This window comes from Anser brachyrhynchus, assembly GCF_964034855.1.
Source record: "Anser brachyrhynchus genome assembly, chromosome: W".
Taxonomy (NCBI): domain Eukaryota; kingdom Metazoa; phylum Chordata; class Aves; order Anseriformes; family Anatidae; genus Anser; species Anser brachyrhynchus.
The window spans coordinates 22351744-22361820 of NC_137704.1; the positions used below are offsets into that span (position 1 = coordinate 22351744).

At 46.4% G+C, this 10077-nt stretch overlaps 1 protein-coding gene across 4 annotated transcripts in view; it reads right to left on the minus strand.

Moving 5' to 3' along the window:
- Positions 1-4379, minus strand: part of LOC308184713 (SET-binding protein-like) — a 317153-nt gene extending 312774 nt beyond the window's left edge. For 2 of the 4 annotated variants that reach the window (XM_080572070.1, XM_080572063.1), the window contains exon 1: positions 3990-4371. The gene's annotated coding sequence lies outside the window, so the exon portion shown is untranslated. Of the gene's footprint in view, positions 1-3989 lie in introns of all 4 variants that reach the window. The other 2 variants (XM_080572069.1, XM_080572071.1) reach the window with 2 other exon arrangements.
- Positions 4380-10077: the final 5698 nt, after the last annotated feature.

The following is a 10077-nucleotide window of genomic DNA, read 5'->3' on the forward strand; positions in this document are numbered from 1 at the left end:
TGAAAAGAGAGAAAGTAACAAGAGCAGAACCTATAACAGCGGCAAAACCAGTCCCAGTAGAAACCACAAGCCCTGCACCAAAACATTGGGAACCTTCTCTGCTGAAGTTGTCCCACAGATTCCCGCCTTTCTTGCTAGGCTTTGGACTAGCTCTAAACCTTGGATTGCCGATGCCCTAAAATCGCCTGGATTTCCCAGCAACAAGTCAGCTGAGGCTAGGTTTTGCAGTGGATTTCATCTGACCACCCATTTCTTCTCCGTGCATAACCTTGCGGCACTTCTCCCCTTGTCAAACGCATGTTTAATTGCAGCACTTAAATGCTCAAAACCCAGCATGCTCACATGTTATGGTAGGCAAAAATGACAGGCTGAACTTTCTGAACGTGGCTTAAATCCGTGCATCACAGAGCACATTTTGGCAGGCATTAATGCTTCTTTTCAACATCGTTGCAGACACACAGGTAACAGATACTCCAGAGATAGGTAGTTAAGGGGCAGCAAGAAAGACGCCTGGGCATATGGTTAAACAAATCAGTCATCAGTTCACTGTGAGAGCTTTCATTTCCAGCACAGCAATCTGTTGGATCCCAGAACTGTTTTTACGTGGTTCATTAGACAATAGCTTTTCTTGCTACTAGTTGGGTCAAGAGTCAAAATTGCTGTGTAATTGCAAGTCTCCAAGCACAAGGCAAGAGTTTTTCAGTCCTGGAGGGTGTTGTCCAAAGGGGAAAGAAAACAGAAGGGAAAGATTATGTGTGAGCAATTGAGCCCTACTGAGAGGGCAAAAAAAGTCACTGAAACTGGGATTAGCCAAATCTTGTAATGGAAAACAAGTCTCCTGTTGGTAAGCTGGCACTTACACCTAAGAGACGTGTGCTGGGGAAAGGAGCTCAAAGGATGGGTTCAAAACAGACCAGAAGAGGAGATTAAGCAGCATCTGAAGCCAAAAAATGATGGTCAGACCTTTTCAAGCATTTAACTTCTTGAGTTAATTAAGCATGTGGCCATAGCAGTTATTAAAGAACAGTTCCCAACTTAATCAAAGTACATTATTGAAAATGATACTGAGAAACCTCAGTAGAGAAACCCAGCAAGTATCAAGTCAAGCTAAATAGCTCAGTTACGATTATTAATAATAAATCATGGCCACTGTTTCTTTTATTTGCCAACAACTAGCATAGCTTATGGATCTGCACTAACCTAACACACTATTTTATTGCATTTCAGAGAGTGCATCCTCCTAAAATGATAATGTGTTAATAATCTATGCTGGGCTTTTTGACAGGAACCAAAGAGCTCAAACAACTTGAAATAATATCAGCAAAAAATTATTTATTCCCCATCCCTAGTTGCAGAGAAAACAGAGGTTTTCTTGGCTCAGTTACTTCTCAATAGATTTCTGGTTTCAATTAAAACTTTGAGTCTGAGAAGTTAAATAAAAAAAAAAAAAAAGCCAATAAGAGATGGAAGAGTTGTCTCTATTCACTGTGTGTTTCTGCTTCCCCCCCTCTGCTTTTACATAACCCTTCCAAGCTAAGAGCAGAGGCTAAAGCACAACTACATTGTTTGGAGGATTTTTCTCCTTTCGGCTAAAAAGCAAATGGCCAAAAATGAATTAAAAAAACATTAAAAAAAAAAAACATGGGTGTCTCCCTTCACGCAGAAGGCTGGCGTGGGGGTTTGCACCCCGAGGTGTTTTCCCCCTGTGTTTCTGCAGGTTTGGGGCAATGCTCCCCAATCGTCCCGGCCTGAGGCAGGCAGGTCGGGGGCTGCTGCCGCTTGGGGCCATGGCCCCCAACAGTCCTGTTCCCACAGAGAGCCGCTGTCGCTGCCGAGGGCTGGTGATATGCTCCCTGGCAGTGGAGGGCTGGCAGCTCAGCGCCTCGCACACCTGACAGACGGACATTTCAGGCAGAGCCCCAACACCTCAGCCCCAGCAGCAGCCCGGGGTGGGGGCACCCCGTTGTGTCACACCCCCCGGCATCGCCCCGGGGACCCAGAGGGGCCGGGGGACCCTGTCCTCCCCAGCCCCGGGGCCACTGCCGGTGGCGAGGTGCCCTTGGAGCATCAGGCCCAAGATTATCAGCGGTGTTTATTGGAAGCGGAAACGAATCGGAAATCCTTCTTTCAGTGGCCTTTGTAGGGACAGGAATACGCGCAGGCAGTGGCAAGCTGCGCCAAACACAGCGGGGCGGATGGTGCTGGGGTGCTGCACGAACACACGGACACTCACACTCACCGAATCCCACACTCACCCACACACTCACTTGCACACCGCACCCTGTGAGCAGGGCAGGAGGCAGCCACTGCTTCGCCTCAGAGACCTGATTTCCCCATGTCCATGGTGCGGGGGGACTGTGAGAAGGGGTGTGAGTGTGTGTGTCTGTGAGTGTGTGAGAGAGCGTGTGTATGTGAGGGAGTGTGTGTGAGAGCATGTGTGTGCATTTGTGTACATGTGGATGTGCATGTGAGTGTGAGTGCATGTGTGTGAGGGTAGAGTGTGAGAGCGTGTGTACGTGAGTGTGTGTGTGCATGCAGTTGTGCATGTGGGTATGTGCATGCATGCAAGTGTGTGTACACAAGTGTGCGTGCATGACCGTGTGTGTGCAAGTATGTGTGAGTGCATGTTTCTGTGTGTGCATGTGAGCATGTGTACATGTATAAGTGTGTGTATATGAGTGTGTGCCTCTGTGTGTGAGTGTGCACATGAGTGTGCACGCATGTGTGTGTGAAAGAGCGTCTGTGTGTGTGTGTGATGTGTGTGTGCCCAGGACTGGGCAGGGAGCCTTGCACCAGGGCTAGAGCTGACAACAGCTGCCCTCAGCTGCAGCCTGGGTTGTGCCCCCCCCGGCACACACACACACGCACAAACATACACACAGACAGACATACACACACGGACACACACTCTCCCCCCCCCACACACATTTACACACACTCACACTTGCATACTCGCTCGCACACACACTCATGCACACACACATTCACACACGCACTCACCCCCCCCACACCCACTCACAGTCACACACATACCCATACACGCAAACACACACATATACTCATATAAACTCACACAAATACTTGCAAACATAGACACACACACTCACACGCTTGCATACTCACACCCCCCACATTCACACACTCACCCCCCCAGCTCCTCACCACCCCCCCCCCCCGAGCTCACTGGGGGCCAACCGGGGGCCCCGGGACGGCGCGCAGGGACTAATCCCCCCCAATTAACAACACACCTCGCTCCGGCAACGAGCGGGGGATCCCACACCTCTAAACACCCCCAGCCCCGCTCCTGCCGCGTCCTTCCCAATGTCAGAGGGGTAGCGGCGCCCCCCCCAGCGGGCAGCGCCGAGCCCTAGGGGGGGGGGGTGCACGCCCACCCTCATGCCCACCCGCTCACACTCACGCACGGATCCCAAAAAGGTTACAGAGTTGCTCTCTAGCTCCACTTAACCTGCAATTTACGAAGCCGGGGGGACTCTTCCCCCCTGCTTTCCCCACGCAGAGCTGCCACCTCCCCGCGGCCCCGCTGGGGGAACACATACAGGCTAGCAAATTTGGGGGGGGGAGGGGAGGTAAAAGGGGGCGACACGTTATGCAAGCTCCTAAAAAAATTGCAACCCCTTCCCAGCAGCACGCTCATACCCCACCCCCCACCCCCCCAAAACGCGCCCATGCAACCCCCGGCAGCCACAAAGCATGGGGAGGGAAGGGATCGGGGGTAGAGGGCTCGCAGGCATCCCAGCCCCCCCATAAATAAAGCCCTTTCCGCGCCATTGCGAAGTCACAACATGAAAATAAAAGGAGACGACATTAACTTTTGCATGCGGAGAGGAAAAAGGCGGGGGGGGGGGGGGGGTGAAAGAAGCGAGTGGATGAGACCCTCCCGCAATCCGGATCAGCAAGACAGAGCTTTCCTCGATGCCTCCCGGTTTTTGTCGCCTTTTTTTTTTTTTTTTTTTTTTTTTTTTACTAACCCACATCCCCCCAAAAAACGGCAGCGGGGGCTTCTTAGCAGCTTCCTCTTCTTCTTCTTTCTTCCTCCTCCTTCTCTCTCGGCTTTCCCCCCTTCTTGTCTCTTCTCTTTTAGATCCCGGTTTCGAGCCCGCGCCACAGCCCCCAAAGGTGCTTTTGCTTGTGTTGCGGCAAACCCATGGCGGTGTTCATCTGTCAGATTAGGGGAGCGCACGGCCGCGCAGCACACGCAGAGCGCAGAGGGAGGAGGGCGGGGGGAGGAGGGAAGGCACCCGGGGAGAGGGAGATGGACGGACAGACAGCCGGCTGGAGAGCTCGCTAGACAAATGATAGATAGATAAATAGAGCGAGGGAGAGTGAGAAAGGGGGGAAAATGGCGTCTTGGAAGCCGGAATCCTGGAGTAAATCAAATTAACACGCAACACCCAGAGAGCAGTCCTGGCTAAATTTAGCAGGATCCAAAATAAAATGGAAAGGAAAAGGGGGGTGGGAAGGGGGAGAAGGAGGAGGGGGGGGTGAAAGTTAGGAGGAGGAGGGGAAGGAGGCAAAAAAAAAAAAGGAGAGCAAAAATAAAAAATAAAAAAAAATAATGCACTGGATAAAATCCTGGATTTGAAATCGATGGAGCTTGTCTCTGTCTCTCTCGCTTTTCCTTTTCTTTTCCTTTTTTTTTTTTTGAGTGGGGGCTTTTTTTTTTTTTTTTTCTGCCTGTTTGTTGTTGCCGGTTGTTTTGGGGCCTCTTGCAGGGGGACGCGGGGAGGGGAAGCGTTTTCGCTTTTGCTTTTTTCCCGGCGAGGAGTTGGAAAAAAAAAAAAAAGAGAGAGAAAAAAAACGAGAAAAAGGCTTCTTTTTTTTTTTTTTTTTTTTTTTTTTTTGGCGGCGAGGAAGCTGTTCCCTTTATTCCTGCTCTCTTTTCCAGAGCGGGCCCGGGTGCTGGTGGCGGAGGGCCGCACTGCCCCGCGCTGGGCCGGGGGAGGGCAAAGGAGAGGCGGGGGGAATCCCCTCCAACACCCCGGGTCTTTAATGGGCGCACACCGGTCCCCACCTCCCGGCTCGGCAAGGGGGTGTTTTTTGGGGCCGCTTTTTACTCCCCGCTGATTTTTTTTTCCCTTTCTCTGTCTTGTATTTTGTCTTTGGGTCTGGGTTCCCCCCTCCCTCCCTCTCCTTCCCTGCGGGGGGCAGTGATTTGTTTAAGCAGATCTGGGGGCTGCTGGCTTCGGCTCTCTTTCCCCGGTTTCTGTCGCTCCCGGAGTCCTGCAGCACTGCCGGGGGGGGGGGGGGGGGCGGGAATAAATGGCACACAAACACACACGCTCACACTCGGTGTGGCTGCAATGCTCAGCCCTGGGTTAATGTACTCAACAGTGCCACTACCTGACACAACAGCATCACTGATGGGGGCAGGGGAGAAAAGGCAGAGAAGGTGAGAGACTGGGCTCAGAGCTGCTCAGCCCACCCCAAAGTCTCCCCTCCCACTCCCCCCTGCACATACCCTTGTGACACCACAGCCCCTGCGGGCTCTTGCCCTGGGCAGGAGATTTTTAGGGTCCACTGACTACTGCTCAGACCTGACGTGGGGCTGGAGGAGGCAAGCAAAGACCTCGACAGCTTTGTGAAGGTGAGGATGAAACCTCCCCCTGTATTAATCAGTAGTTGTGCCCAAAATGTGCCCTGGGCCAGGGGATGCGAAGGCAGAAGCCGTGCAAAATCCAAACCCTTGGATTTTTGCTTTCCTAGCCTTTCTCTTCCAGCAGTCTGGATGCCACTGCGGTTTGGGCTGCCAGCTTGGCAAACCGTTACTCACAGGTGTAAATTGTTGGCTTGCCCGACTAATCATGAGGGTGACAAGGAGGAACCTCCAGAAAAGGAAGGGTTGTGGGATGGAGCCGTGCAAGTGTACTTACAGGTGGAGGTGACGTTGGGAGGACCCTGCATGGGTCCCTCTGCACATTTGATCCCTGGCAGTGATGGTGCTGCTGCCTCCCAGCCCCAGAGAGTTTCAGGAGGCTCAAAGCACACAGAGTTTCTCCCCTTTGCTCTGGTACAAACGGTAACCACAGGCCGTCATCCGAGTGACCTGAATTCAGGGCCTGGTGCAAGGACTACCTGGGTTGACCCTCACCAGCCATGAAGGCAAATTCATATGCCACAGCCCCTTAAATGTGCTGCAAGTCCTTCTACATGTCCTTCAACATGTCCTTCTACAACATAGGTCCCAGTGTAGCTCCAGCTGGGTAGGAGGGCTCCGTATGGTCCAGGAGATGCCAGCATATACCTCACCACCCCTCAGGAGACTCAACTAAATGGATAAGTATGTGCCCTTAGCCCCACTGTGCTTTCTGGGAAAATGCTTTCTGGAAAAATCTCATAGATAAAAACCACCCTGAGCCATTTTTCCCTTTAGATCTCTCCATATGACTCACCTCTGCCATGCTGCCTGCAAATCCCAAACTGATGAGGTTGGTTAGAGGCAACAGGCTGTGTCCGTCCTTCTCCTGTGGTCCTGTCCTCCCGCTTCTCTCCACCAACAGCAGAACACAAATAAATAAATCAATAAAATGCACAAAAAACTATGACCAACAGATCAGCCCCACTTCCATCCCAAACAAATATGCAACCCAAAAACTTTTGAATCGGAAACGTCACACTGAAAATGTTGACATTTCTGATTGAAGCCAAACAAGAATTGTCATTTCAAATCAGCACTTTGACATGGAGTGGAGGCTTGTTTGTTTAAATCAAATCACCCAACTGGAGCTACGTTTTGTCATTTTCTGTCTGAACACAATGAAGAGAAATAGTTTCAATGTTTCCTGGCAGAGCTGAGAGTGACATTTTCCTTATTTCTTTTTCCTGAAGAATTTTTTCCTGAAGAATTTTAGTTTCGAAAACGTTTGGCAGGTAAATCTTCTGCACTGACCATTATCTTCCTCCTTGGAAGAAGCCAACACACAAGATTAGGAAATAATTGGCTTGATTGAATTAATGCAGAAAATCAAACTCTGGACCAAAATACTCCAACAAGAAAAAGAACAACAACATCAATTTTGATTTTCCTTTGTTAGAAAATTCTGTTTTGTTTATATTTAAGAAGTTTTGGATAAAAAAAAACTCTTGAACCTTTGCTCTTTTTATCTTGTTTTTCTTTTCTTCTTGAGACTATACATATACATATGCATTTAAGCAGCCCCATTTAAATAATTTCAAACTGAGAAGTTCAATTTGGAAAGCAATCTAGATAATGACTTATTTAATGATCACTTGCTTTGAAGACATGGGGGAGTCTAAAACTAAAATGAAAAAAAAAAAAGCTTCAAAACCGTTACAGGAACTTTTTGATTGATCCAAAGTTATTTTTAGGTCTGTGTTACATATGACTTGCAAACACCAAAATATCACACCTAATTACCTGTAGACCACAAACTCTGAGAAAACCCATCGGACTAAATTTTGTAACCAGAAAAAGAGCCATTCCTTCAAGTGATCACTCTGTATGATGTGTGAGCATAAATTGTTATGCACACAGGGTTGACTTCAAAGGATTTCTTACCTATAGTTTTGTCTTCTAGATCTAGAACATTCTGCTTTTTAAAAAAATCTCTCCCTCCAATTCTGCAGTGTGTCAGGGAGTTAGTACAATCTGAGTGGTTAATCTGCAGAAGGAAATTTACTTTTCTTTGTTCTTTTCACTTAAAAAACAGCATGGCATTCATAAAGTCGGTTTGGTTCCTGCAGTGGACCTGAGATGCATTTCCTATTTGTGTCTGATATGCAGATGTTTTATAATGAAGGCCATAAGCCTGTTATTTTTATATAAATAGTATATTGAGTTAAATATGTATACAAGCCTTTCTAGGTTCAAGGTATGAATTAATGTTAGGCAGAATTGTTGGGTGACATGTAAATTAATGTAAAAGAAAAAAGGTATCTTGCAAGGCCCCAGTAAAACACTGGCAGTGCTTTATGTGCTTCAAAAATGAAAACAAATGATTAAAAAACACTATTTACAATTTGTTTAACTGCTTAAAGCAGACTATTTTGTTTATGTGTTTTAGCTTTTTAGCTCTCTAGTGCACTTCTGAGTTTTACATAGAAGATATCTATCTACCTATCTATACACACATCGACTCTTAGACATACGCTGGTTAGCAATTCATTGGATCTCATTGCAACACAAGAGATGAGAGATTATACTCCAAGACAGTTGAAAATAGGGGGAAATGTAAATGTATTTTCCATTTTCTGTTCAAGAATTGGAAAATCAGCTGTTTGAACAATTGGTCAAAAAATAGAAATAACAGTGATTTTAAAAGTTGCCCTTTTATTTTGCAAATCCCTCAGACGTGGTATTGAGTTTCAACATTGTTGCGTGAATAAAGACAAGCAAGAATCAAAATTCAAGGGTTGGAAACCAAGCGCAAAGCTAATTTTAGTAGATATAAATACACTCTTTGGTTGTTTCTCCACTAGTATATTTACTCCCCAGCATCCCAAACCATTACTCTTGTCGAGTATTTTGATAATTGAGTATTGTTATTCTTATCTCAGCATCTCTTTGATAGGGACAAAGACTATGCCATGCTCATTACTATCCGAAAACAAAAGAAAAAGATTTTGTCTTCTATTTCTCAACCAGGACAATTAGAAGAAGACCTTGGTAGCTTAGTAACATTGTATTACAGCATGGGGGATGACCACATGGGAGGCTCAGGTTCAAGTCCAGACTTTCTTATCTACCAGATCTTTCCACAGCTGCCTTCCCATTACCAAGCCAGTGACTAAACATTTCTCTGTAATCAGGCAGCACACAAAAGTTGCGGGGCTCAGTGATGCAGCATTTGCTGACACACCAGCAGAAGACCAGGATCTGCCCTTTGCACAGGCTGCTCAGACTTGCGAGTCCTTTTGAAAACCTTTGAATGTTTGCCTCCTGTAGCTCTTTCAACATCCATCGGTTTGTTACTACTCTTCCAATTGTGATTATATTTCGCAGTCTTTCCAGAGCAAACAAGTAACTCTGACCTTGTAAGTGCATGAAATTCTTTCCCTCATAAATAACTTCAAAGAAACTAATTACTAATAAGCATCAAAACCCACCCTGGATTCTCATGTGCATCGTTGATCTAATATGCTGTGGATTTCAATCACAGTTTTCATGCTGATTACAATTTTGCATATTATATATAGAGAGACTTGTATATATATATATACATATGTATATGTATATATTTAAGGCTTTATAAACTAATATAGAAGCAGGAACATGAATAAGAAACAACACATTAGCAAAAATGTTACATCAGTCAATGAAGCCGGGTCTGGCAGGAGGTAATTTAAAGCTACATAATTTAGGATGGGAAGTGAATGGAAATACTGGGTCTGTTTGGGAATTCTATGTATAAAGAATTATTTAATCTAACTCTAAAAGAAAGTCATAAAAGGAACTGATAACTAGAAGTTGAAATCAGAGAGAAGATCACATTGCTATGAAGATGTACGTAGTTCATAGTGATTAATCATTCCAGAAATTTAGTAGGAGGATTGGTAAAAATCACTATCTCATGACATTTTCAGGTTGGAGACTGGATGACTTTCTAGAAGATATTTTTTAGCCAGGCAAAAGTAATTGGGTTCAGGACAAGAGCAGACATAAAATGAGTTAAGAACTGCCTAACTGACAATTCCCTGAAAGTAATTGTCAATGCAGAATTATTGTTGAAGAGGAGTGTTACTAGAGTTTTCCCCTATGCTATTCATCAGTGATCTGGAAATAAATATAAAACCACTCCTGATGACATTTGTAGAAGACATTATGGTTGGCAAAATAGCAAAGAATAAGATTCCAGGGTGGCCTGGTGAAAAAAGCTGCACCGCCTGGCTCAGGCAAACAAAATGCATTTTAATGCAATAAGGTGCTAGTTCTGCTTCTTGGGAACTCAGACAAAAGCCCTGTAACGTGACCAACTTCAGCCTGGACAAACACCACAGTGCCAGCTCAGAGCTGGACCGTCAAATCCCAAAGTGCTGATATGATCCTTGGCTCTGCAGCCAGGTGACTTGCGGTGTATGGCACTGGTAAGGGTGAACCTG